At 45.5% G+C, this 27743-nt stretch overlaps 1 pseudogene; it reads right to left on the reverse strand.

Annotated features, from left to right (window-relative positions):
* Nucleotides 1-232: 232 nt before the first annotated feature.
* On the reverse strand, nucleotides 233-27634 carry LOC140723669 (uncharacterized; annotated as a pseudogene).
* Between the last annotated feature and the right edge of the window lie 109 nt (nucleotides 27635-27743).

The raw sequence follows: 27743 nt of genomic DNA on the forward strand, positions 1-27743 counted from the left end.
GGCATCTTATGTTGGGCCGACCCTTAAACCCTGCCTCAAATATATACCGCCTGCCCCCTTGAATTCCTCCATTCTTATCCTTGAATTCTTATTCCCTCTTATCCGACCGAGACGATGGACAGCATCCACGCGTCGTCGAATCTCCTCGTTGGACTCCGGAGTTACTGCTTCGCATATCTGAGTTACTTTATTTTTAATATTTTCATCTGTTTGCTCTGGAATGTCGTGGATTTCAAATTCCACCTTCTCCGATAACGCTCGGCCTCAGCTCCAAAGTCTGAATTACCTTTTCGTGGTCCGTACAAGGACCTTTGATCTGCACGACATCAGACTTCAGGGTGTTCACCTCTTCAAAGATAAAGTCGAGGGATTTCTTAATGTCATCAATGGCGTCCCAGACTGAAACCCGCCATCCTCGCCTAATTCCCCATCTCACGTGGGGAGTCTTGAACGCAGATATCCGGTGAAAGCAGCGCCGCTGCTGGACAGGAGGCGGAATTACGCGACTGTCTCCAGTCTCGCGCTCCGCGATAAGATAAGCGATCCGGGAGCCAGTTCCGTCAAAACCTTTGGGATTTAAAACTGGCGCGCGGCCATGAAAGGTAAGGGCGGGACTTAAAGGGGAGGGGGGAGTTAAAGGGGAAGGGGAGTTAAATGCGAGGGGGGAATCTGCCAAAGTGTCCTCATCTCGTGGGCGGGGATGTTCACACATTCAGAGGTTCACGCGGTCCACACTCTTAGTCCGGGTCTGGGTTCCTGCAGAGATCTCAGTTCCTTCCTCCCGGTCTCACTGAACTGATTCCCACCCAGCCTGAAACAGATGGAGGAATATAGATGAAATAAACAGATTACACAACAGTATCAGTTACAGGAGACTGAGGTTAATGTTTCAGCAACACTCACAGCCAAATATCACCAGAAAACCCGCGGATCCGCTGTTATTTTATCACATTGAACATTAACACAAACACTCACCGGATCCACACTAGACTGGGGAGGGTCAGTATGAGTCGGCGGAGACCGGGGACAGATCGATCTGTGAGAGAGTTCCATCCTAGGTCCAGCTCCGTCAGTGATAAATTAGTACTGAGAGCGGAGCCGAGATCCTCAATACCAGAATCTGTGAGACCGACATTGTCCAGCCTGGAGATGAGAAGGAGCGAGGGTGAAGGACGCAGAGAGACAGGAGACGGTGCAAACCCTCGGTGTTTATCAGTAACACAATTACTGATCACATTAATGTTCAGTGTCAGACACTCAGTGACAGCAAACACAATCTCCCACTGTCTGGTACTTACACCAGTTTCTGTATTTTACACTCCGGGTTCCTCAGAGCCGTGGACACCATTTTCACTCCTGAATCTCCCAGTTCATTATCACTCAGTTGCAGCTCCGTCAGTGATGGGTTTGTATTGAGAGCGGAGGCGAGATCCTCGGCACCAGATTCTGTGAGACCGACTCTCTCCAGCCTGGAGATGAGAGAGAGAGAGTGAGGATGACGGACACAGAGACAAAGGAGACGCTGCAGATCCCTAGTGTTTATTAGTAACACAATTACTGATCACATTAATGTTCAGTGTCAGACACCCAGTGACTGAAAACACAATCACCCACAGTCTGGTACTTACCGCAGTTTCTGTATTTTACACTCCGGGTTCCTCAAACCCACAGACATCAGTTTAACTCCGGTATCTCCAAGCTTATTATCACCCAGGTATAGCTCAATCAGTGATGGGTTTGTTCTGAGTGCGGAGGCGAGATCCTCGGCACCAGATTCTGTGAGACCGACTCTCTCCAGCCTGGAGATGAGAGACAGTGAGGCAGAAGGACACAGAGAGACAGGAGACGGTACAAATCTCCAGTGTTTATCAGTAACACAGTAAATGATCACATTAATGTTCAGTGTCAGACACCCAGTGACTGTAAACACAATCTCCCACATTCTGGTACTTACACCAGTTTCCATATTTTACACTCCGGATTCCTCAGAGCTGCAGACACCAGTCTCACTCCTGAATCTCACAGGTCATTTTCACTCAGGAGCAGCTCCGTAAGTGATCGGTTTGTATTGAGTGCTGAAGCGAGTTCCTTGGCCCCGGAATCTGTGACACCGACATGGCTCAGCCTGGAGATGAGAGAGAGCGGGGTGAAGGACACAGCGAGACAGGAGACGGTACAAATCCCCAGTGTTTATCAATAACACAACTACATATCTCGTTAGTGTTCAGTGTCAGACACCCAGTGACTGTAAACACAATCTCCCACAGTCCCGTACTTACCGCAGTTTCTCTATTTTACACTCCAGGTTGTTTAGTGCCGCCGACACCGGTTTCATTCCAGAATCCCCCAGTTCATTATGCCCAAGTCTAAACAAATTGATGAACAAAGTGATTCAACCCGTGTGTCTGAGGGAATTTCTCTCACTCAGATATTTCAGGAAAAATTAAACCCGTCAGTAAATCACCGGTCGGAGTTCCATCACTGTCAATGTTCCTCACTGCCCAGCTCCAGGGTATTTACCGAATATCAGTAAGTTTGTCTGTCAGCGTGACCCTGTAAACTCCACATATTCTGTGTCATTCACCAATAGTTAGAAACGTGCTCCAGACGTGGGAGGGTCGGGAGGGATGGGGTTGATGGATGGGGGAAAGTCCCACAGTGAGGAAGATTTGTTAATGGGAAAGTGTCGATGGGAGATGGTGGAAGTGAACCCACCTGAGGAAAAGGGATAGGAAGAGAGAACCTGCAAGAGGATGGGGATTGAGGAAGAGGAGGCTGGAGGAGATGTCCCACAGAGGAAAGAGGAGAGATCCCACATGAGGAAAGAAGAGAGATCCCAGAAGAGGAAAGAGGAGTGGTCCCACATGAGGAAGGAGAAGAGATCCCACAAGAGGATGAGGGATGGGAAAGAGAGATCCCATAGGAGGATACTGATGGGAAAAGAAATTCCAACAAGACGAGGGATTGCACGGGAGGGGTGGATCTGAAATGAGGCCCACAAGCGGTAGAGCAGACGCACCCATGCGGTCTGGGTATCCGGTAGTGAACACAGTCACACAGGTGGACTGATGGTGACAGTCACACGCGGGGAAGGGCAGTGGAGGACAATTTCATAATGATAATTATTTCCTTCTCATAGGGACAGTCCGCTGACGATCACTTGTCCTTCACCGGGAAGGGTGTGTGTAACTCTGACCAATCTACTGCAGTCACGGCCATTCCCGTGATTTACTACCATTGAACAAATGGCCATTGTTTACTAATCTAAAGTCTCCCACACCCCTTAACAACGAAACACAGAAACCTCTCATCCTTGAGGAAATACGTACCGATCCCCTGGTCATTTTACACAATTCTTCACAATCGGATTTACTACAACTTTGCCAAAATCACAATGGAAGTTTCACAGTTCAGAGGGAGCGATAAATCAAGTTACCTCAAATCCTGGCACTTGTGCAGCCCGGGTCCCAGCCGCTGGATTCCTTCACACTGAATGTGGCTGCCAGCCAGATCGAGGTTTATTTTTGTATCACAGAACCCGATGACATGGGACAGGACCGCGCAGTCAATCGGGGTCAGTGATATTTCACTGAATGAAAGTTTTTCCACAGATCCCAGTGTAGCCTGAGCCAGTCCACGATTCTGAGACTCAAACAGGAAGTGCAAGGTGTTCAGGAGGCTCCTTTTACCAGCTTCGCTCTTCGCGTTTCCAATCTGGTGTTTAGCCTGCTCCTTCACCCAGTCAATCACCCGGCAGGTTGTTTGATGAAGAAATTGACCCAGAAACTCCTCCAGGCCCCGAGCTGTCATTTGGGAGGAGAGCCCAGCAACAAAACGCAGAAATACCTGAAATCGCCCATCTGTCGTGTTGTGGGCTTCAGTGAGGAATTTCAGGATATCGCCGGGATGTAGAGTCAGGAATTGTGCGACTGCAGCTACAAACTCTTGGATGGTGAGGTGTGGGAATGTGTACACCACGCTCCGGGCAGAATCCTCTCTCTCCAAAAGCTCCATCAGGAACCCGGACAGGAATTGGGAAGGCTGCAGATTGTAGTTGATCAAATCTTCACCCGTAAACACAATCTTCTTCTCGGACACTCCTCTGAAGGCCATCTGACCAACCCTGAGTAACACTTCACGGGGGTTCTCAATTTCACGGCCGTGGTTTTTCAGGATGTTGTAGATATAGTAGGAATAGAGTTGGGTGATGGTCTTGGGAACTCGCTGCGGGTCCCTGACTCTTTGTGTGAAGAAGGGGCCCAGTGCCAGAGCGAGGATCCAACAGTAGGAGGGGTTGCAGCTCATGGTGTACAGGATCTCGTTCTCCTTCACGAATTTGAAAACAGCTTCTGCCACCGTCTGATCATCAAAATATCTGATGAAATATTCCTTCCGTTCCTCACCAACAAATCCCAGGATTTCAGCCCAGATGCTGATCTCTGACTTTTCCAATAAATGTAACGCAGTAGGGCGGGTGGTCACCAGAACTGAACACCCTGGGAGCAGCTTGTGTTGGAGTAAACTGTACACAATGTCCGACACTTCACACCACCACTCGGGATCTGGGCACTGGTGCTTGGGTTCTGTGTCTCTCCGACTGTCAGCAAAATCGATTCTGTGTTTGAATTCATCTAAATCATCAAAAATAAACTGTAAACCCTCTGGGTTCTTCCACACCTCTCTCAGTACATTCCCAAAGTAAGGATATTGATCCAGAATCAATTCCCTCAGATTTATTCTACAGTTAATGGAGTTTAAATCTCGGAATTTGAAAAAGAATACAAAATGGAATTGTTCGTATATTTTCCCTGTGGACCAGTCATAAACAATCTTTTGTACCATTGTTGTTTTCCCGATCCCCGGGACTCCGGCCACTGCTGCCGAACATCCTGAAGTTCTTTTCATTTTTTCCCGAAAACTATGTGAATAACGATTCTGAAACAGATGAGCAATGTGGATTTTCTCCAAGTCTTTGCAGAGATGTTTCTGTCCCCACTGCTCGTGGTCTCTGCCTCTTGCCAGCAGCTCATGTTCCACCAGTGTCCGATCTCGAATAGTAGAAATGACCGTGAGCTCAGCGTATCGATCAACCAGCTTGAAAACCTGCACCTTCTCCCTCATCAGGATCGTGTTCACTCTTAGTTTTTCAGTTTGTTCCCGCAGAGTCTCCATGTGTTTCTGTCGAACATCTGAGGAAATAGGTTGTCAATGCCTGATCTGATGAACATGGAACAATCGCGTATTTCCTCAAAAAGAAAACTTATTGAAGAGATTGTTTGGAGCTCAGAGACAGAGTGTCTGAAAATGACTGATGGCACAGAAACATTTCTGATCTGATTTAGTTTCGCTGTTAAAGCGTCCACTCGCCCCTCCGTTTGTAGTCTCCTGATTCCCCGGTGTTCCAGCGAGCACCAAGTGCACACGTGATTCTGGAGAGGAGAGTGTTGTGTGGAGCGGGTGGTTTCACTGCTCAGCTTCTGTTGAACTGAGCAACACTGCAGAGGGTAACAGTGGCGGGGGGTAGTGGGCAATTTAGTTCATTTTTTTCTCATAACGGATCTGATGTTGCTGATATTCCTTTCGGTTTAATCTGTCAGGACTGAGCCACAGAGTTTTCATTTCGCAGCCGAGCCAGTCACGGTGTAACACACCGTGCATTATGTGTTAGTAGATTTGCTGATGACACAAAGGTTGGAGGTGTTGTCAATGTTGTGGAGTGATGTCAAAGGGTACAGCAGGACATTGATAGGATGCAAAACTGGGCTGAGAAGTGGCAGATGGAGGTCAATCCAGATAAGTGTGAAGAGGTTCATTTTGGTAGGTCAAATATGATGGCAGAATATAGCATTAATGGAAAGACTCTTGGCAGTGTGGCGACTAAATTCTTAAGACACTCAAAGCTGCTGCGCAGGTTGACTCTGTGTTTAAGAAAGCATGCGGTGCATTGGCTTTCGAACATCGTGGAACTGAGTTTAGGAGCTGAGAGGTAATGCTGCAGATAGACAGGAACATAGTCAGACTTCATTTGCAATGCCTTGCTCAATTCTGGTCGCGTCACTACAGGAAGGGTGTTGAACACATAGAAAGGGTGCAGGGGAGATTTACGAGGATGTTGCCTGGACCGGGGAGCATGCCTTATGAGAATAGGTTGTGTGAACTCGGCCTTTTCTGCTTGGAGTGACAGAGGATGTGAGGTGATCTGATAGAGGTGTATAAGGTGATGAGAGGCACTGATCACGTAGAGAGTCAGAGGCTTTTTTCCCGGGGCTGAAATTGCTAGCATGAGAGGGCACAGTTTTACGGTGATTGGATGTAGGTACAGAGGAGATGTCAGGGTTAACTTTATTACACGGAGAGTGGTGAGTGCGTGGAATAGGCTGTCGGCGATGGTGGTGGAGGTGGATATGATAAGGTCTGTTAAGAGAACCTGGACAGGTAAATAGAGCTCAGAGAAATAGAGAACTATGGGTAACCCTAGGTACTTTCTCAGGTGGGGACATTTTCGACATAGATCTGTGGGCCGAAAGGCCTGTATTGTTCTGCAGGTTTTCAATGTTTCTATGTTTCATAATGGACCCGATACTTTTGACAATCATTTAAGTTTAAACAGTCAGTACTGACCCACAGAAAAGGAAGATTATTTTTGTTTCATTTTCCAGGCTGAACCAGTCGCGATGTAACACACCCCGCTCTACTCTACAGTCTCTTATTCTCCGAGGAGCTGGTACATGAACTCAGGCTATACACACCTACCACACCTCTACAGTCTCCTCTGCTCCAGGGAGCTTGTACATGAATTCAGGCAATTCCCTGATGTTGCCCAGTACAGTAGGAACTGAAAAGGATGGCAGCAGTAATAGGGGACTCTATAGTCAGAGGGACAGGTAGGCGATTCTGTGGACATTAAAAGGGACACAGATGGTACTTTGTCTCCCAGGTGCCAGGATCCGAAATGTTTCTGGGCACGTCCACAATATGCTGAAAAGAGAGGGTGCGCAGCCAGCGGTCATGGCGCATATTGGTATCAATGACACTGGAAGAAAAACAGGAGGTGGTCTTGAAGGAAGCTGAGAAGCTGGAACTCATGGTAATCTCGGGATTGTTGTGTGTTTCACACGATAGTGAACGTAGGAATAGAATGAGGCGGCAGATAAATGCGCGGCTGAAGAATTGCAGCGGGGGGCAGTGATTCAGGTTTTTGGATAATTAGGAAAACCTCTGGGACAGGCGTGCCCTGTCCAAAATGGATGGGTTGCACGAATACGAGGGGGACCAATATTACGGCGGACAGATTTACTGGAACTGTTGGGAGTGTTTTAACATGGCAGCGGTATGGGAACCAGGATGATAGAGCTGAGGATGCGCCAACAAGCTCAAGAGTAGATGATAGGTGTAACATGAATGTAAGGAAGGAGAAGCTCATGATTAGGTTGAAATGCAGACAGATCGAAGTGTTGAAATGCACCACACAGGCAAAATTCACACAGGTAGACCCCATTGAGGGACACGGCAACTACATTTGCAGCAAGCGTTTGTTGCTCGAGGAACTCCAGCTTCATATTGATGAGCTGCAGTCCGAGCTTCATACACTGCGACACATCAGAGAGGGGGAGAGTTACCTGGACTCTGTGTACCAGGAGATAGCCACACCTAATAGATTAACTAATGTAGATTGCAGTCAAGCACAGGATGGTGTGGCTATGAGTGAGGCAAGTAGGGGAATCCAGGAGGTAGGGCTGGAGGAGATGCAGGCCTTGCTCTTGTCCAACAGATTCGAGGCTTTAACTCCCTGTGAGCGGAGGAGCGGGGACTGTGGGGAGGATGAGCAACTTGCCCATAGCACCGTGGAGTGGGGGACCATTCCAGAGGGGGGAGTCAATAGAAATGTTGTAGTAATAGGGGACAGTATCGTCAGGGGGATAGATAGGGTTCTCTGCAACCGAGAGCGAGAGTCCCGAAGGCTATGTTGCCTGCCTGGTGCCAGGGTTAAGGACATCTCTTCTGGGCTGGAGAGAAACTTGCAGTGGGAGGGGGAGGATCCAGTTGTCTTAGTACACGTCGGTACTAATGACATAGATAGGACAAGGAAGAAGGTTCTGTTACAGGAATATGAGCAGCTAGGGGTCAAATTAAAAAAACAGAACCTCAAGGGTAATAATCTCTGGATTATTACCTGAGCCACGAGCAAATTTTGCTAGGTGAAATAAAATTAGGGAGATAAACGCGTGGCTCAAAGACTGGTGTGGGAGAAGTGGGTTTTGTTTCTTGGGACACTGGCACCAGTACTGGGACAGGAGAGAACTGTTCCGGAGGGACGGGCTTCACCTGAACCGGGCTGGGGTTAGTGTCCTGGCGAATCATATAACTAGGGCTGCACAGAGGTCTTTAAACTAACTAGTGGGGGGGAGGATTCTAGAGAGCAAATAATTAAAAAGACAATGGAGAAGGTAATGGATGTAGGTAAAAGTGGAGGAATAAAAAGACAGAATGTGTCAGGAGGGGAAAGAATGTACGGAGATAAGCGTAAAGTTGTACAAAAGGAAAAGGTAGGAAATGTGTCCAACATATTTGAAAGTCCTTTATTTGAATGCACGTAGTATTAGGAATAAAATTGATGAGTTGACGGTCCAAATAATTACGTATGGTTATGATATTGTGGCAATTACGGAAACATGGCTGCAGGGTGACCAGGACTGGGAATTAAACATACAAGGGTATTCGACAATTAGGAGAGACAGGCAAGAAGGAAAAGGAGGTGGGGTGGCTATGTTAATAAAGCAAGAAATCACTGCAATAAAGCGAAATGATATTGGCTCAAAGGATCAGGATAATGAAACAATTTGGGTAGAAATAAGAAATAGTAAAGGGAAAAAAGCAGTGGTGGGAGTAGTCTATAGGCCTCCAAACAGCTGTAACTCAGTTGGTCGGAGCATAAATCAGGAAATAGTTGGGGCTTGTAATAAGGGAACAGCTATAATTATGGGGGATTTTAACTTTCATATTGACTGGACCAATCAAGTCGGACACGGCAGCCTTGAAGAAAAGTTTATTGAGTGTATTCGGGATGGGTTCCTTGAACAATACGTTACTGAGCCGACAAGGGGGCAAGCAGTCTTAGATCTGGTCCTGTGTAATGAGACAGGACTAATAAAAAAATGTCCTAGTAAAGGATTCCCTTGGAATAAGTGACCATAACATGGTCGAATTCCATATTCAATTAGAGGATGAGAGGGTTGGTTCTCAAACAAGCGTACTGAGCTTAAATAAAGGAGACTATGATGGTATGAGAGCGGAATTGCTTAAAGTGGATTGGGAAAATAGATTAAAGGGTAGATCGGTACTTGATCAGTGGTGTATATTTAAGGAGTTATTTTACAACTATCAAGAAAAATATATTCCACTGAAGAAAAAAGGGTGTAAAAGAAAAAATAGTTATCCGTGGCTAAGTAAAGAAATAAAGCGAAGTATACGACTAAAAAGAAAGTTATATAAGGTAGCTAAATCTAGTGGGAAGATTGAAGATCGAGAAGCTTTTAAAGATCAGCAGCAAATAACAAAAAGATTGATTAAGAAGGGGAAGATAGATTATGAAAGTAAATTGGCGAAAAACATAAAAGTAAGAGTTTTTATAGTTACATAAAAAGAAAGAGGGTGGCTAAAGTAAATGTTGGTCCCCTAGAAGATGAGACCGGGAAATTAATGGTAGGGGACATGGCGATGGCGGAAACGCTGAACAAATATTTTGTATCAGTTTTTACAGTACAGGGCACTCAAAATATCCCAACACTGGATAAACAGGGGGCTCTAGGGGGAGAGAAGCTAACTAAGATTCAAATCACCAAGGAAATGGTACTTGATAAATTAATGGGACTGAAGGTGGATAAATCCCCTGGACCGGATGGCTTGCATTCAAGGGTCTTAAGGGAAGTGGCGGTCGGGATTGTGGATGCATTAGTGATAATTTTTCAAAACTCGCTGGACTCGGCAATGGTCCCGGCAGATTGGAAAAATGCTAATGTAACTCCTTTATTTAAAAAGGGCAATAGACAGAAGGCTGGGAATTATAGGCCCGTTAGCCTAACATCTGTGGTTGGCAAAATGTTGGAATCGATAATTAAGGAAACAGTAACAGGGCATTTGGATAAACATAGCTTAATAGGACAAAGTCAGCTTGGCTTTACAAAAGGGAAGTCATGTTTGACAAATTTGTTGGAGTTCTTTGAGGACATAACGTATAAGGTAGATAAAGGGGAACCAGTGGATGTGGTGTATTTGGACTTCCAAAAGGCATTTGACAAGGTGCCACACCAAAGATTATTACTTAAAGTAAAAAATCATGGGATTGGGGATAATATTCTGGCATGGGTGGAGGACTGGCTTTCTAACAGAAAACAGAGAGTTGGGATAAATGGTTTATTCTCAGACTGGCAGTTGGTGACTAGTGGTGTTCCGCAGTGGTCGGTGTTGGGACCCCAACGCTTTACAATCTATATTAATAATTTGGAGAAAGGGACTAAGTGCAACGTATCGAAGTTTGCTGATGACACAAAGATGGGAGGGAGTGTAATGAGTGCGGAGGACATTGAAACCCTGCAGGGGGACATAGATAGGCTGAGTGATTGGGCAGACATTTGGCAGATGAAATATAATACTGACAAGTGTGAGATCTTGCACTTTGGCAGGAAAAATAATAGAGCAAGTTATTATCTAAATGGAGAGAAACTGGAAAGTGCTTCTGTGCAAAGGGATCTGGGGGTCCTGGTGCAGGAAACACAAAAAGTTAGTATGCAAGTGCAGCAGGTGGTCAAGAAGGCCAATGGAATGATGGCGTTTATTGCTAGGGGAATAGAGTATAAGAACAGGGAGGTCTTACTGGAGTTGTACCGGGTATTGGGGAGACCACACCTGGAGTACTGCGTGCAGTTCTGGTGTCTATATTTAAGAAAGGACATACTGGCTCTCGAGGCAGTGCAGAGAAGGTTCACTAGGTTAATTCCGGAGATGGGTGGGTTGATGTATGATGAGAGGTTGAGTAGATTGGGACTCTACTCTTTGGAGTTCCGAAGAATGAGAGGCGAACTCATTGAAACATATAAGATTGTGAAGGGGCTTGATCGGGTGGGTGCGGGGAGAATGTTCTCAATGATGGGTGAAACGAGGACTAGGGGGTATAATCTTAAAATAAGGGGATGCCGTTCCAGGACTGAGATGCGGAGAAATTTCTTCTCTCAGAGGGTAGTGGGGCTGTGGAATTTATTGCCCCAGAGAGCTGTGGAAGCTAATACACTCAATAAATTCAAAACTGAGATAGACATTTTTCTGGATAAAAGTGGCATTAGGGGATACGGTGAACATGAGTGGACATGAGGCTAGGTTTAGATCAGCCATGTGATCTCCTGGACCAGTTTTCGATAGCCTGGATGGGTCGGAGAGGAATTTTCCAGATTTTTTCTCCTCAACTGGCAACTCGGTTTTTTTTCCCCGGGTGATCACATGGGTTTGGGCGGGATGAATAATAAAATAAAATGGGCGGCATGGTGCCCCGTTGTTTGGCATTGTTGCCTTGTGGGATTCGGTGAAAACTAGAGTTAAGATTGGATCAGCCATGATCTTGTTGAATGGCGGAGCAGGCTTGAGGGGCCGATTGGCCTACTCCTGCTGCTATCTCTTATGTTCTTATGTAATTCAAAAGGGCGCAGATGCAGAACAGAATGCGTTGTATTTAATGCGCGTAGCATTCGGACCAAGGTGGACGAACACTTGGTGCAATTATACATCGGTCGCTTTGATTTTGTGGGCGTCACTGAGTCGTGGCCATAGTTGGGACCTCAAGATCACAGGACATACTTTGTATCGAAGGACAGGCAGGACGACTCAGGCGGTAGTGTGGCTCTGTTGATTCGTGATGGAATTATATATTTAGAAAGACATGATATGGGGTTCAATCCTTGTTTAATCTTTGTGGGTCAAGATCCGAAATTGCAAAGGTGAAAATAAACATGATGAAAATTATATTAGGGCCTCAGAATAGTAGCCAAGAGGAGGGGTTGAGATTGAAAAAGGAACTGGAAGAGGCATGTAATAATGGTAATGACACTATTGTAATGGGGGACTTCAATATGCAAGGGGAATAGGAAAATCAAGCATATTTAAAGTGTTGGCTCGCAAGAGAGGGAATTTATTGAATACCAACGTGATAGCTTTGCAGAGTATCTTGTGCTTGCGACTACTCAGGAAAAGGCTATCTTAGATTGGGTGTTAATCTATATTAATAGGTAGCTTAATGCAAAGGAACCTTAGGAGGCAGTGATCAGAACATGATGGAATTCAAACAGCAATTTGAGAGTGAGAAGCATAGCTTACATATATCAGTAGCGCAATGGTATAAAGCGAATTACAGAGACATGAGAGAGGAGCTCTGCCAGGTGGATTAGAAAGGATACTAGCTGGAATAGCGGCAGAACATAGATGGCTGAAGATTCTGGGAATAGTTCACAAGGCGCAGCATAGATACGGTCCACAGACGAAGAAGTTCTTAAGCGGCAGGGGCAGGAAACGGTGATTGACAAAGGAAGTTAAGGACTGCATAAAAGCCAAGGAAAGGGCATATATAATGTTTCAAAAGTGAAGGAAATTTGGATGAAAGGAAACGTTTTAAAATCTAACACAAGGCAACTTAACAAGCTATAGGAAGGAAAACGATGATATATGAGGGCAAGCAATCCAATGATATAAAGCAGGATAATAAACATTTTCTCAGTAATATAAAGAGTAAAAGTGAGTTGAGAGTTCAAATTGAACCACTGGAAAATGATGTTGGTGAGATAGTAATTGGGGACAAAGAAATTTCAGATAAACCTAATGGGTACTTTGTATATGTGTTCACTATGGAAGACGTCAGCAGTGTGCAGTGGTCCTTAAGTAGCAGGCAGTAGCATTGAGTGTCATTGCTATGACAAAATAAAAAGTACTCGGCATACGAAAAGGTCTTAAGTTGGATAAGTCACCAGGGCATGATGGATTACGTGCCAGAGACCTGAGAGAGGTTTCTGGAGAGATAACCGATGCATTGGTCATGATCTTTCAAAATTCACTTAATTCTGACATGGTCCCGGAGGACTGGAGGATTGCAAATATCACTCCACTCTTTAACAAGAGTGGAAGGCAAAAGGAGGGAAATTATAGGCCAGTTAACCAAACCTCGATGGTTGGGAAAATGTTGTAATCTCTTATTAAGGTTGAGGTTTCGAGGTACCAAGAGACTAATGACAAAATAAGTCAAAGTCAGGGCGGTATCTGTAAAGGGAAATCATGCCTGGTAAATCTGTTCTTCGAGGAAATAACAGGAATGGTGAACAAAGGAGAGTCAGTGGGTGCCATTTACTTGGATTTTTAGAAGGCATTTGATAAGGTGCCACATATGAGACTGCTGAACAGGATAAAGTCCTATTGCGTTACAGGAAAGATACTGGCATGGATAGAGGAATGGCTGACAGACAGGAGACTGCGAGTGGGAATAAAAGGGGCCTTTTCTGGTTTGTTGCCTGTGACCAGTGGTGTTCTTCTGGGTCAGTATTGGGACCGCAGTTTTTTACATTGTTTGATCAATGATTTAGATAATGGAATTGATGCCTTTGTGGCAAAGTTTGCGGATGATAAAAAGATAGGTGGACGGATAGGTAGTGCTGAGGAAGCAATGCGATTGTACCAGAAAGAAGACAAATTGGAAGAATGGGCAAAAAAAGTAGCAGATGAAATAGAGTGTTGGGAAATGTATGAAAATGCATTTTGGTTAAAGGAACAATAGTGCGGACCATTATCTCAATGGGAGGAAGGGCCAAACACCTGAGGTGCAGAGGGACTTAGGAGTCCTCCAGCAAGATTCACAGAAGGTTCATTTACAGGTTGAGTCTGTAGCAAAGTAAGCAAATGCAATTTTGGCATTTATTTCAAAGGGAATCGAATATAAAAACAAGGAGATAATGCTGAGCCTTTATAAGACTGTAGTCAGGCCACGCTTGGAGTATTGTCAACAATGTTGGAACCCATATCTCAGACTGGATGTGTTGTCATTGGAGAGAGTCCAGAGGAGATTCACGATGATGATTCTGGGAATGGGGGAGGGGGTTAACATAGGAGAAGCGTCTTGGCAACTTTGGGCCTGTAATCACTGGAATTTGCAGGAATGCAGGGGGTGGGGGGTGGTAATCTCTTTGAAACCTACTGAATGTTGAAAAAACCAGATAGCGTGGATATGTACAGGATGTTTTCTGTGGTGGGCGTATCCAGAACTGAAAGGCACAACATCAAAATTGAGAGGTAAACATTTACGACAGGTAAGGAGGACTATTGTTACCAATGAGCAGTGAATGCTGGAATGCTGTGCCACAGACTGCAGTGGAGGCCGTGTCCATGGGTATATTTATGGCAGAAGGTCTTGATTGGCCAGGGCATCAAAAGATATGGTGAGAAGGCAGGTGTATAGGGTTGAGTAAGGGGTTAAATTTCATAGATGTCTCCAGGTGCACAGCCGAAGACCCGGACGGTAAAAGGTGTTCTGGAAATTACAGATGGTTACATGTCCTCCAGCCACAGCAACAAAAAATGTCTCCCATGTTTAGACAGTCTCTAATCATATCACGAAAGACAGGTATTCAGACTCTCAGAGTAAAAGAAAGACTTTGAGATTTCCGTTCCATCGCTTACCTTTCAGACGCACGGGCACTTCAGATAAACCCCGCTAAGTGTCCATGTAGGCGAACTGGCCGTCACCTGTTCAAACAGATTAACCTGCATGAAGTCTGTTCTTTGTAATACTGTAAATTCATTAGCATTTACATCTGTAACACATAGTGTATTGTTCACCGTACCACGTTCCCGTATTTCATTCAATATTCTGCTCAGCTTCGGTAAATGATGGTGTAGTTTCACAAAGGATTCCCACATCACCCTCCGGGCTCCGGTGCCCTTCTCCATCACCAGATCCAGGAGGAGTTTGGAAGCAGCCGCTCGGTTTCCCTTCTCCGCGAACTCAGTCACGCTCTGTAATGAAGAATGGGGAATATATTGAGGAGCGGAGAGATGGGTACAAATCTACCCTGAGCATGGACAGTCCCAGCACTTTCTGCTCGACACAGATCGCTAACAGCCATTGAAGTGTTCATAGCGGGAGAAAGAATTTTAAAAAGCGAGAGGTGTCAGTCCGGACATTCTGTGTCACAGATTGCGCAGTAATTATCACTTAGCAATGTTTAAGTGGAGCAGACATAGGGTGAGTGAGCCAGAGATAGTGTGGAGAATTGAGGCTTAGTGTCAGAGACGGTCCAGTGATGCTTTAGCTAGAATTTGGGCAATATTTTAACTCCCGTTTTTACGGTTAGAACAGTGGGAATGCCAGGCAGGATAGTGGAATGTTCTTCCTACAGGGTGTGGCAAGACAAGGAGAAATCCAGTGTCCCTGACAAGTAGAACTGGAAGAAGTGCATCCAACTGCTGCTTATTACAGACTGTGCTAAGGAACTGGAGCTGGAGCTGGATGAAACCGAGATCATTCAGGAGGCTGAGAGGTTGACTGACAGGATGTACAAGGATGGAGCTATACACAAGGGGCAGGACTCAGGTAAGTGGGTGACTGTCAAGAGGGAGAAATCAGAATATGTCACTGCAGAGAGCCCCTCTATAACAGAACAAATTTTCTGTTTCCGGGTATGACCTAGAAGAGAAAAGCCATGTCGATTATACCTCTGGCACTGAGTTTGGTTTTGTGACTCAGAAGGACTGAGAAGAGTGAGCTGCATTAACAGGGCGAATTCTGCGGTTAGGAAAACAGACTGGGGATTCTGTTGACGACAACAAGATTTCTGGATGGTGTGTTGTTAAGCTCGGGGATCTCTCGCATCGAGTCTGAAACTTTCTTAACGTCAGGGTGATTCGCCGGATGACGTAAGAGCAGGAAGTGTGAGGAGCTCCTGCAATGTGTGTTCATGGATGCTAAGCCAAAGCGCAGGACCCCCAGGGTTGTGTTCTCAAGATCGCTATCCATACCAGGTAGTAGTGAGGCCTGAGGTAGGACGATAATACAGTCTAACGTGTGGCTGATGAGATGGTGCATGACTGAGAGCTTCAGATGTTGGGATGATCGGGCTCTCTTCCAAGGAATTTGGGACTTGGACAGACGTGTTGGTTTTGAAATCGAGTTGGAGGGGGACTGATACCCATGGGGGAAGGTTTGTTAACGCTGCATAGGGAGTGGGGATGTGTTAAATATGAGCAGGGGAATGAAGAACCGGAGTGGATAATGGAGCGGTTGTGTGGGAAAGTCAGGAAGCTAAAGGATGAGCATCATGAAGCTATTTTTTTTCCGAAATCCGTATTATTTCAATGTAAAGAGTGTTGTAGCAAAGGAAGATGAGCTTCACGCATGGATCAACACATTGAATTACAGGATGGCGACTATTGATGTGATTTGGTTGGAATTGGTGAAGACTGGCTTTTCAGCAATCCAGGGTTCTGTAGCGTTAGACATGATTCAACAGACCTGGTCGGATTACAGAAGGAGTGGTCGCTTAAGGGAAAATATCACTGCATTGCTCAGACTGGACAGACTGGAGAGCTCATCTATTGAGCCTACATTGGTGAAACTGAGCAATGAGAAAGGAACGACCAGGTTAATGGGATGACATTGTTCGTCACCCAATAGTTACTGGGACTTAGAGGATCAAATTTGCAGAGAGATCACAGACAGTTGCAAGGAACATCGGCTTCTGATGGTAGGTAATGTTAACTGTCCATTTATTGGCTGTGATATCCACATTTTAAAGGGCTCGATGGGATTGTGTTTGTCAAATATGTCCAGGGAAGTTTCCATAATCTATACATTGCGCTCGTGCCTGTAAACAGCACATACTGGAATTCTATCAGGGTACAAGATACGGCAGGTGACAAGCATGTGTGCAGGGATCTGGTGATCATAATGCCATTAGTTTAAAGATCATTATGGGCAAGGATGGGGCTGGCCCTCGGGTTAAGAATCTAAATTGGAGAAAGGCCAACTTCAGTAGCATCGGAAGGGATCTGACGAAATGGATTGGGATTGGTTGCTTTCTGGTAACAGATGTGCTTGGTAGGTGTGAGGCTTCCAAAACTGATATTTTGAGAGTACAAAGTTTGAATGCATGAATGACCACAAGTACAGATTGAATCTTACTGACAGATTAAAAGGCAAGGGTATCATATTCAGGGAACCTAGGTTTTTGAGAGATATTGAGGCCCCGAGCGCATCATAAGTACAGGCTCGAGGGATCAGATGAGGCACTTGATGAGTAAAAGAAATGCAAGAGTTACTAATTCAGAAAACAAGAGGGCTAAAGTACGGCATGAGTTTGCGCTAGCAGACAAGGGAAAGGAGAATACCAAACTCTTCATCAAATATATTCAGAACAAAATTGGTCCTCTTGAAGTTCAGAGTGGGCCTTTATGCATGAAGCTGAGAAAAAGTGCGGGAGATTTTAAATCAATTTTTTTGAATTTATACTTAGTCAGGAGACATACAGAGTAGTTAGAGTGAGGCAAATCAGCAGTGAGATCGCGGACTCTATACAGATTACAGAGGAGATATTTACTGTCTTGAAGCAGGTTAGGGTAGATACATCCCTGGGGCTTTGCTTCGTACCTCGTTTGAGGCTAAACAGAGATTGCGTGTGCTTCAGTAAAGATATTTTAAATGTTTGATGCGGAAGTATTGGAGGATAGGTAATGTTGTTCTGCTGCTTGAAAGTCTGTAAGAATAAGCCAGGGAATTACAGGCTGGTGAGACTGACACCAGTGATGGGAAAGTTACCGGCAGGTACTCTAAGGGACTGAATATGAGCATTTGGATGGGCAAGGATTGATTAGGGATAGTCAACACGGATTTGTGCCTAGTAGATCCCATCTAACCAATCTTATAGCTTCTCCAGGAATTTACCAAGCAAATCATGAAAACAAGTTAGTGGAAGTTGTCTACAGGGATTTCAGCTAGGCCATTGACGAAGTCCATCATGGGAGCTTTGTCAATAAGATTTAAGTGGCTTGGCATTCATGACATGAGAGTATGCTAGTTTAGATAATGGATTCACGAGAGAAGCTAAGAGTGGCAGCAGAGACATGCTTCTCTGACTCTATGACTAGAGGTGTGCGGCAGGGATCTTGTTGTTGTCTGTCATATGTATCAACGCTCTGGATGATAACGTTCTAAACTGGGTCATCAAATCTGGTTGACACCAAGGCTATAAGAGCGAGAAAGGTTATCAGAGATTGCAGTGGGACGTGGAACAGTTTAGAAATGGTGGAATGTAGATTGGGAGACAGAATTTAATGAAGACACGTGTGAGGTGATGTACTTTTTGAGGATAAACCACGATAACACTAAGACATTGAGAGGTAGGACATTGAACAGTGCGGTGAAACTGAAGTGTCTGGGAATACAGATGAAAAATCTCTTGAAAATGTTGTCGAAGTTAGATGGCGTTGTAAAGCATTTAGGACATAGGTCTTCATAAATCAAAATATTGAATACAGAAGTTGGGATATCATGTCGAAATTGATGTAGCACAGGCTAATTTGAAGCAATTTGTGCACCTCCCTCTCGAAAGGATATCAATAAAATTGAACGTGTGCAGAACAAATTTAAAGATTGTTGTCAGGACATGAGCATCTGCGATCGAGGGAAAGTGTAAATAGGTTAGGAAATTATTCCATGGAGTGTTGGAGAACCAGGAGAGATGTGATAGAGGTATACAAGTTCATTAAAGGTATAGACAGAGCAAGTGCCAAAAGGCATTTACAACTGAGGTTGGGTGGGTCTGGAATTGGAGGTCCTGGGGTAACGATGACAGGAGAAAGGCAAAATAACCATATAACAATTGCAGCACGGAAACATGACATCTCGACCCTTCTAGTCCGTGCCGAACGCTTACTCTCACCTAGTCTCACTGTCCCGCACTCAGCCCATAACCCCCCATTCCTTGTCTGTCCATATAACTATCCAATTTTACTTTAAATGACAATACCGATCCTGCTTCTACCACTTCAACTGGAAGCTCGTTCCACGCTACCATTCGCTGAGTCAAGAATTCCCCCCTCGTGTTACCCTTAAACTATGGCCCCTTAACTCTCAAATCATGTCCTCTTGTTTAAATCACCCCTACTCTCAATGGAAAAAGCCTATCCACGTCAACTCGATCTAACCCCCTCATTATTTTAAATACCTCTATCAAGTCACCCCACAACCTTGTACGCTCCAAAGAATAAAGACCTAATTTGTTCAGCCTTTCCCTGTAACTAAGGTACTGAAACCTAGGTAACATTCTGGTAAATATTCTCTGTACTCTCTCATATTTTGTTGACATCTTTCCTATTATTCGGTGACCAGAACTGTACACCATACTCCAAATTTGGCCTTGTACGATTTTAACATTACATCCCAACTCCTATACTCAATGCTCTGATTTATAAAGGCCATCATACCAAAAGCTTTTTTCACCATCCTATCCACGTGAGTTTCCCCCTTCATTATGCACCATTATTCCTAGATCACTCTGTTCTACTCCATTCTTCAATGACCTACCATTTACCATATATGTCCAATTTGGATTATTCCCACCAAAATGTAGCACCTCACACTTAGCAGCATTAAACTCCATCTGCCATCGTTCAACCCACTCTTCTAACTGGCCTAAATCTCTCTGCAAGCTTTGAAAACCTACTTCATTATCCACAACGCCATCTACCTTAGTATCATCTGCATACTTACTAATCCAATTTACCACCCCATCATTCAGATCATTAATGTATATGACAAACAACATTGTACCCAATACAGATCCCTGAGGCACAACACTAATCACCCGCCTCCAACCTGACAGAACTACTTTGTGTCATCTCCCATCCAGCCACTGTTGTTTCCATTTTACCTCTTCAATATTAATACCTAACGATTGAACCTTCCTAACTATCCTTCCGTGCGGAACCTTGTCAAAGGCCTTGTCTAAGAATACTTTACATTAATTTACCCACCACTGACGTCAAACTGACAGGCCTATAATTGCTAGGTTTACCCTTAGAACCCTTTTTTAAACAATGGAACCACATGAGCAATACGCCAATCCACCGGCAACATCCCCGTTTCTAATGACATTTGAAATATTTCTGTCAGAGCCCCTGCTAGTGAATATCCTGCCAGGACCCAGAGATTTATCCACTTTTATATACCTTAAAGGCGCCAGTACTTCCTCCTCTTTAATCATCATAGTTTCCATAACTTCCCTACTTGTTCCCCTTACCTTGCACAATTCAATAGCCATCTACTTAGTGAATACCGAAGTAAAGAAATTGTTCAAAATCTCCCCCATCTCTTTTGGCTCCACACATAGCTGTCCTCTCTGATTCTCTGAGGGACCAATTTTATCCCTCACTTTCCTTTTGCTATTAATATAACTCTAGAAACCCTTCAGATTTATTTTCACCTTACTTGCTAAAGCACCCTCGTATCTTCTTTTAGCTTTTCTAATTTCTTTCTTAAGATTCTTCTTACATTCTTTATATTCCTCGAGAACCTCATTTACTCTATGCTGCCGATATTTATTCTAGATATCTCTCTTTTTCCTAACCAAGTTTCCAACATCCCATGTCACGCTCAAACGTTGAACCTTTCCTTTCAACCTAAAAGGAACATAATGATTCTGTACCCTCAAAATTTCATCTTTAAACCATCTCCATTTCTTTATTGCATCCTTCCCATGAAACAAACTGTCCCAATCCACTCCTTCTAAATCCTTTAGCATCTCCTCAATGTTAGCCTTTCTCCAATCAGAAATCTCAACCCTGGGTCCAGTCCTATCCTTCTCCATAATATGAAGGGGAATTTGTTCACTCAGAGGTTGCTGAGGGCGTGGAACGCGCTGCCATTGGAATTAGTCGATGTACATTCGATTTGAACATTTACGATCACTTTCGATAAGTTCATTCAATGGGGGAGTTATGTGCGTCTCCAGAACGTGTTCAGATGAATGTCAGGTCGGTGTGGACTAGATGAGCAGAAGAGTCTGTTGCTGTACTGTAGAGTTTGATGACTATGGGTAGGTCAAAGTATTGCAGGGTCGCTGTTGATTTTCCCTGGGGTAACTGCTGGTGATCCCCAGCAGGTTTACACTTCCCCGCCGGGATCAGAGGGAGATGGGGAACAGTGTCAGCCTACGGCTGGGAATTGGCAGTGAGGAGCAGACAGCAAATTCAGAACTATTGTGCCTGTGTGACAGACCAAAGCCAACTGGTGGTAATGTTGATTAAGAGGTTTGGATTGAAATTGTCAGCTGCCTCACGTGGAATGTGGTGTTCAGTATGGTGTGTGGCTCTTCACTAAAATTCAATCTGGGTGGCATTAGGTGAATGCACTCCAGTAGCACAAGGACCATTTGTAATTCGGTGTTAGCTATTCTAATGCTGCACTTCCAGGTGTTAACAGTATATGCTGTAGTAATTACAAACTCAGATTGGAATAGTCACAAGAAACAGAAGGTAACAGAAACATGAGGCATGTTCGGATATTGATCAAAAAAGGGTCAGTAGTTCAAATGAGAGACGATAATCAGTGTGGCCTGGTCAATTGCAAATCAAGGTGAAAGTAGACTCGAGAAATGAGATGAGAAATAGCTCACTATATATTTGATTTGTGGGAATCCCGTGGGTCATCAGGAGAACACAGATTGGTGAATAGGCATTAAGGTTGAACACTGGGAACCTGATCTGATACCAAAAACAGTGGCGTAAAGTGGTCCCGTATCCACTTGCAATATCCGTCAAGTGACATTTTACTAAAGTCACCTGTCAATCATTGTCTGTATCCTAACCCGTCTAAAAATGAATGTGTTCCGACAATTGGATAGAGGATTGTATTGGTGAATATAGGTTCAGTGTTTCTGCAGATGTAAACTCTTTTCTTGATGTTAACCCCAAGCATTGCAGGATTGTCATAGCCCAATGGTGCCGTTGTGCCTGTTCTGTCGGTCTGTGATTGATTCAGTAGAATCTACACTGAATCTATGTTCCTTCCACTTACGTGATACTCCCGCTCATTGAAATGATGATCATGTGTTAACATGAAGCCGACTCCCTCCACGCCCTCCTCAATCGCCTGCTCCAGTCGCTCCGTGTAGAATCTCGTCAAACCGGAACAGGTGGTGATCCTCACAATTTGACAGGAAGGCGGAGATTGCAGAGTCAGATCTGTAGTCAGTCACAGAACATAAAATAGTAGAGTGCACCATGCGTATGCCAACACGATGCCGTTTAAACCAATCCCATCTTCAGGAACATGGCCAATGTCCGTCTGTTCCCGCCCTCTCAGATGCTGCTGGGTATCTGTTTCCAGTCCCTCCCTCGGCAGCACATTCCAGACATTGATTACTCTCTGTGGAGAACATGCATCCTAAAGCCCCCTTAAACTTTACCCTCTAACCATAAGCATATTCCCTCTGGGATTTGTGGTGAAACTCGTCTGCACCCTGTCCACACACTCATATCATTCTCGTGATGTGGTTACCAGATTTGTGCACAAAACTGAAAATGTCTCTTAACCAAAGTTCATCCAGTTATAGCCCATCTTTAACAAATACCTCAACTTATCGTTGGCACACTACCAACTGCGTTGCCACTTTCAGGGAGCTGCGCATATCCATCACAAGACCCATCCGTACATCAATCTTATTAACGCTTCCCGCATTCACCGTGCACATCGTTGCGAACTTGACCTCCCAAAGTGCAACTTCTCACATTTGCCCTAATTACCTGTACCTGGTGATTCTCTGTTCATATTTCTACAGTGTTTGTAATTGGAACCAACACTTTGACAACAGTCCCAAATTTAGTGAACTCCGCCAACTCTGTAAATCGACGAATCATTCCACTCATGGAGTTTTGCATCATAGTTCATTATTGAGTTATTTACATCACACACGGCGCATGGTGAAACAGTGAACCTTGCGGACTCTACTGGTCACAGACCTTCAGCCAGAATAATGCTTCACCAGTCCTGACTCTTTCTTAGGTGCCCAAGACATCTCTGAAATCAATGAACAAATTCTCCGATTAAGATGCCTCTAACCGAAACGTCGATAGTTAATTTCTTTCTACAATACTACCTGACCTGCTGAGTTCCTCCAGATTTTGTACGCTGCCCTCTCTGCTTATCATTTTGTTTTTCTTTAATCCTGTTCGCCAATGTCATTTCAGTAGCCACCACCACCCACCCCTGATTCCCTGTTTAAAATTTCGGTCACAGAAACAGACACCGGGAAACTATCCTCACCTCCATTGTGCAACAACCCGAAAATCCGGGGAGAACTCACCATTGCCCTTCCAAAAGAGAAAGCAACATTTGTTTCAACCACTGGCTGTTGAAGGCATATCTCACATCAGGATGTACCAAATACTGACAGAAATTCTGTCTGTTCCCTGGACTGTTACCTTGCTCGCTGCTGTATTCCTGTCTGAGTTCCGCCCACACCCTCATGGTAGCGGAGTGATTCGACCATCTCCTTGTTAGATACCTGCGCTGGAGCTAGTGAATTGTTCCAGTGCCCAAGGTCGCTTTATCAGTCAGATCAATGACCCCGCTTGATGGTACTTTCTCTCTGCCCCTTAATCGATGAAGTTTATTCCTCTGAACTATTGGTGATTTGACCTCACGTGTACCAGAAGGACAGAGCTTTAATGACAATGAGCCCAATGAACATACCTGTGTCCATTCTGACTTTGGTTGAGTGTCATCCTCTTGTTTGCCGTCCGGGTGGAAGAAAGCCCCGCCTGCTGGCAATGACCTGAAATTACACAAATAAAACAGAGTGCGACCTTTACTCTGCCCTTGATAATTTAAAACACTTTTGTAAGGTCATTGCTCACTCTCCTACATTCCAGGGAGTAAATGGAGATTGGAACAAATACTTCCAACTGTAGACAAAGTTCAAGAAGATAGCAAGAACATATAAGGAAACTCTCTTAACGAAGCGTTGCATTGAAGCTGAAGAAACCAACAAAATTGGAAAAAAAACCAAGAGATCTGTTGAAGAAAATTAGAGAAATCAAAGGAACATTTCATGTAGAATGAGTATAGGAAAAAACATCGGAAGCTGAATTATTCTCACCTTAATTCCCCAAGAATATTATGGCAACGTGGATACTGTGTGCCGTGTCTTACAAGTTGCCCCTCTCACTGTCCTACGTGGATCTCTCATAACCATGGCAACACACAATGCTGGAGGAACTCAGCAGGTCAGGAAGCATCCATGGACAGTCAATGTTGTGGACCGAGTCCCTTCATCAGGACTGGAATGGAAAGGGGAAGGAGCCAAACGATTGACTGATTTGGAAGGCACGGCTCGTTGTTCTGTGAGAAACGGTGTTCAGTGTCTCTGTGTCCGTGCACTGTCCTTGCACATTCTTCTGAACAGGGAGCGGCCGTTCTGCTGAAATCAAATCCAGACCGGTTCGACAAGACACTGGTGTTCAAATGTGAAGGAAGTTTAATATGTTATTTAAACCTTTCTGCTACATGGCGCGATGTAAAGAACATTACCTGTAGACTCCAAGGAGACTGCACTTTATTTTTCCATAGATGCTGCCCTGCTTGCAGAGTTCCTCCGCCATTTTGTGTCTGCTTCTCGGATTTCCAGCATCTGCTGATCTTCTCTTGTTTCAGAGAGATCGGTGACGGGTGGGATATTTCGCATGTCACTACCAGGGTAAAAGATGCTTTCTGCTCGCACTGGTTAGAGACAACCCTGGAGAGTATTTGTGGTTGACGGCAAATACCTCGTTTGTCTGAATCCATTTGGACAATAACTGACTCGTTAACATGAACACGTCAGGACTCCCTCCTCCCACTAAATTCACTCCCGATCCCGACCGAAGCGGAGCCTCGCTGTAAATGCTGAATAATGGTACAGAATCATAGAGAACACTTACCTCTGATGTTGTAACCGGACAGTGTTCAGTGTGGTCCCGGGAAATCAGTCTGACTACCCGGGTGACCGACAATGTTCCTGCACCGGTGTTCTCACCCTGTACGGAGAGTTGAGTCGGAGCTGCTGCTCCCGAGGCCACTCGGCTGTGATGTGTCCGTCGCTCATCAGATTGACAGGGCCGGGTGAGCCGGGGTAGAGCTGGACGGCCGCGGTCCGGGTCACACTAACTCTCACTGGCTCAGGACGGGTCTGACAGCGGGAGGAGGCGGGAGTGGGATCATGTAGCAACCCTAAAGAGGAAACAAACAGGCTGCGTTAACCTTTCTGTCCGGATTTCCATGGAAATCGTTTTCTTTCACCGCAACCAGTGGGGTGGAGTTTCTCTGTTTGGCTCAGCGAGTCCCAGGCTGTGAATTTGATCCAGCCTGGGTTCTGCGAGAATCTGAGATCCGCCTTCTGTGTAAGAAAGACTGCCTGAAGCGGATAGAGTTTCAGCTGAAACTCCCCTCACTTGTTCAGGTACAGGGAGCGTACTTTCTGCTGCAATTAAACCAAACGCATACAACTATATATGTAAGATGGAAATACAATAATCTCTCAATGATAGAGTTAATAAATGAATGTTAGTGAATTCCCCTGAATCGAGAAATCCTGAGAAAATCTTGGAACAGATTTATTGTACGCGACCCGGGGTTCAATGTCTGGAGGAGACCGGATTCAGATGGAGAAATGGAGAACATCCGGCATGGAACGGGTTAAATTGGCGCAGGGTCAGTCCCGAGGCGACCTATCCGCCGAGCAACCACAGTCTCTCCTGCCTCCTTACTTTCTCCTTTCACCAAGCTTACTCAAATTTCACCCAAGTTCTCTGCGACTAGAAATATTGAGAGAAGTGATTTCAGAAAGCCATTAAAGGATTTGGGCCGAGTTCAGAGGAATAGGGTCCTTTTGTTCTGAGAAATATTTAAGCTGATTTCATTCCACGCCAGACAGCATCGGGGCGGAGCTCGCAGAGCAAAGTGGAGATCAAGTTCACAGCTTGGAATTTATTTCACAAAGAACACCTCCCCGGGGGTTGTAATGAAATATCACGGAATACACAGCAGTCCGTCCAGAAAATGTTTTCAATCATCAGAAGCTGAACGCAGCCTCTGCGGTTCCTTTCTGTATTTCCCACCATCCCCCACTCGCCGAACAATTTCAGGCCTGGTTCAGGTTGTTCTTCTGTGTGGGGCCGATCTACGACTGTTGCAACCCGCCGATGTCACTGTTCATCCCATTAGCGTCTCCCACAAGCTCATTGAGAGGCCGGTCACAGGGCGCAAATCAGGATCCAGACTGCTTCATTTAGTTTAATTCAGGAACTTTTTGTTCCTTTGCAGAAAACTGAAGTCTCAACAGACTCAGATGTGACCCAGATGGCCCACGTGACCCAGATGGGCCAGATGTGACCCAGATGGCCCACATGACCCAGATGGGCCAGATGTGACCCAGATGGCCCACATGACCCAGATGGGCCAGATGTGACCCAGATGACCCAGATGGGTCAGATGACACAAATGGGCCAGATGTGACCCAGATGACCCAGATGGACTAGATGTGACCCAGATGAGCCAGATGGGCCAGATGTGACACAGATGACCCAGATGGACCAGATTTGATCCAGATGACCCAGATGACCCAGATGGACGAGATGTGACCCAGATGAGCCAGATGGGCCAGATGTGACACAGATGACCCAGATGGACCAGATTTGATCGAGATGACCCAGATGACCCAGATGGGCTAGATGTGACACAGATGGCCCCGATGAGCCAGATGGGCCAGATGTGACCCAGATGACCCAGATCACCCAGATGGACCAGATGTGATCCAGATGACCCAGATGGGCCAGATGTGACACAGATGGCCCAGATGACCCAGATGGGCCAGATGTGACACAGATGGCCCAGATGAGCCAGATGGGCCAGATGTGATCCAGATGACCCAGATGACCCAGATGGGCCAGATGTGACCCAGATGACCCATATCAGCCAGATGGGCCAGATGACCCAGATGGGCCAGATGTGACCCAGATGACACAAATGGGCCAGATGTGACCCAGATGGGCCAGATGTGACCCAGATGACCAAGATGGAGCAGATGACCCAAATGGGTCAGATGTGACCCAGATGACACAAATGGGCCAGATGTGACCCAGATGGGCCAGATGTGACCCAGATGACCAAGATGGAGCAGATGACCCAAATGGGTCAGATGTGACCCAGGTGGCCCAGATGGGCCAGATGGGCCAGATGTGACCCAGATGACCCAGATGACCCAGATGGACCAGATGGGCAAGTTGACCCAGATGGGAGGCGATGGGCAGGCAAGGAGTAAGATAAGAGAGGGAAAATGGGATGAGGTCTGGTGAAGGGCGGGGGGGGGGGGGGCATTACCAGAAATTCGAGAAATCGATGATTATGACATCAGATTGGAGGCAACCCAGACGGAATATAATGTCTTGTTCCACTAACCTGAATGGGGCCTCATCGCGATAGTAGAGGATCTTCTGGCGGACGGAGCACAGGTGCTCGGCGAAGCGGTCTCCCAACCTCCGTCGGGTCTCAGCGTTAAACAGGAGGAACAGCAGGAGCACCGGACACAGTACACCATCCCAACAGCCTCACCAGAGAAGCGTCGCCTCACCTGGAAGGACTGTTTGTGGTCCTGAATGGTAAAGAGGGAGGAGATGTAGGGGCGGGT

Source organism: Hemitrygon akajei, unplaced genomic scaffold (assembly GCF_048418815.1).
Source record: "Hemitrygon akajei unplaced genomic scaffold, sHemAka1.3 Scf000124, whole genome shotgun sequence".
Classification (NCBI taxonomy): domain Eukaryota; kingdom Metazoa; phylum Chordata; class Chondrichthyes; order Myliobatiformes; family Dasyatidae; genus Hemitrygon; species Hemitrygon akajei.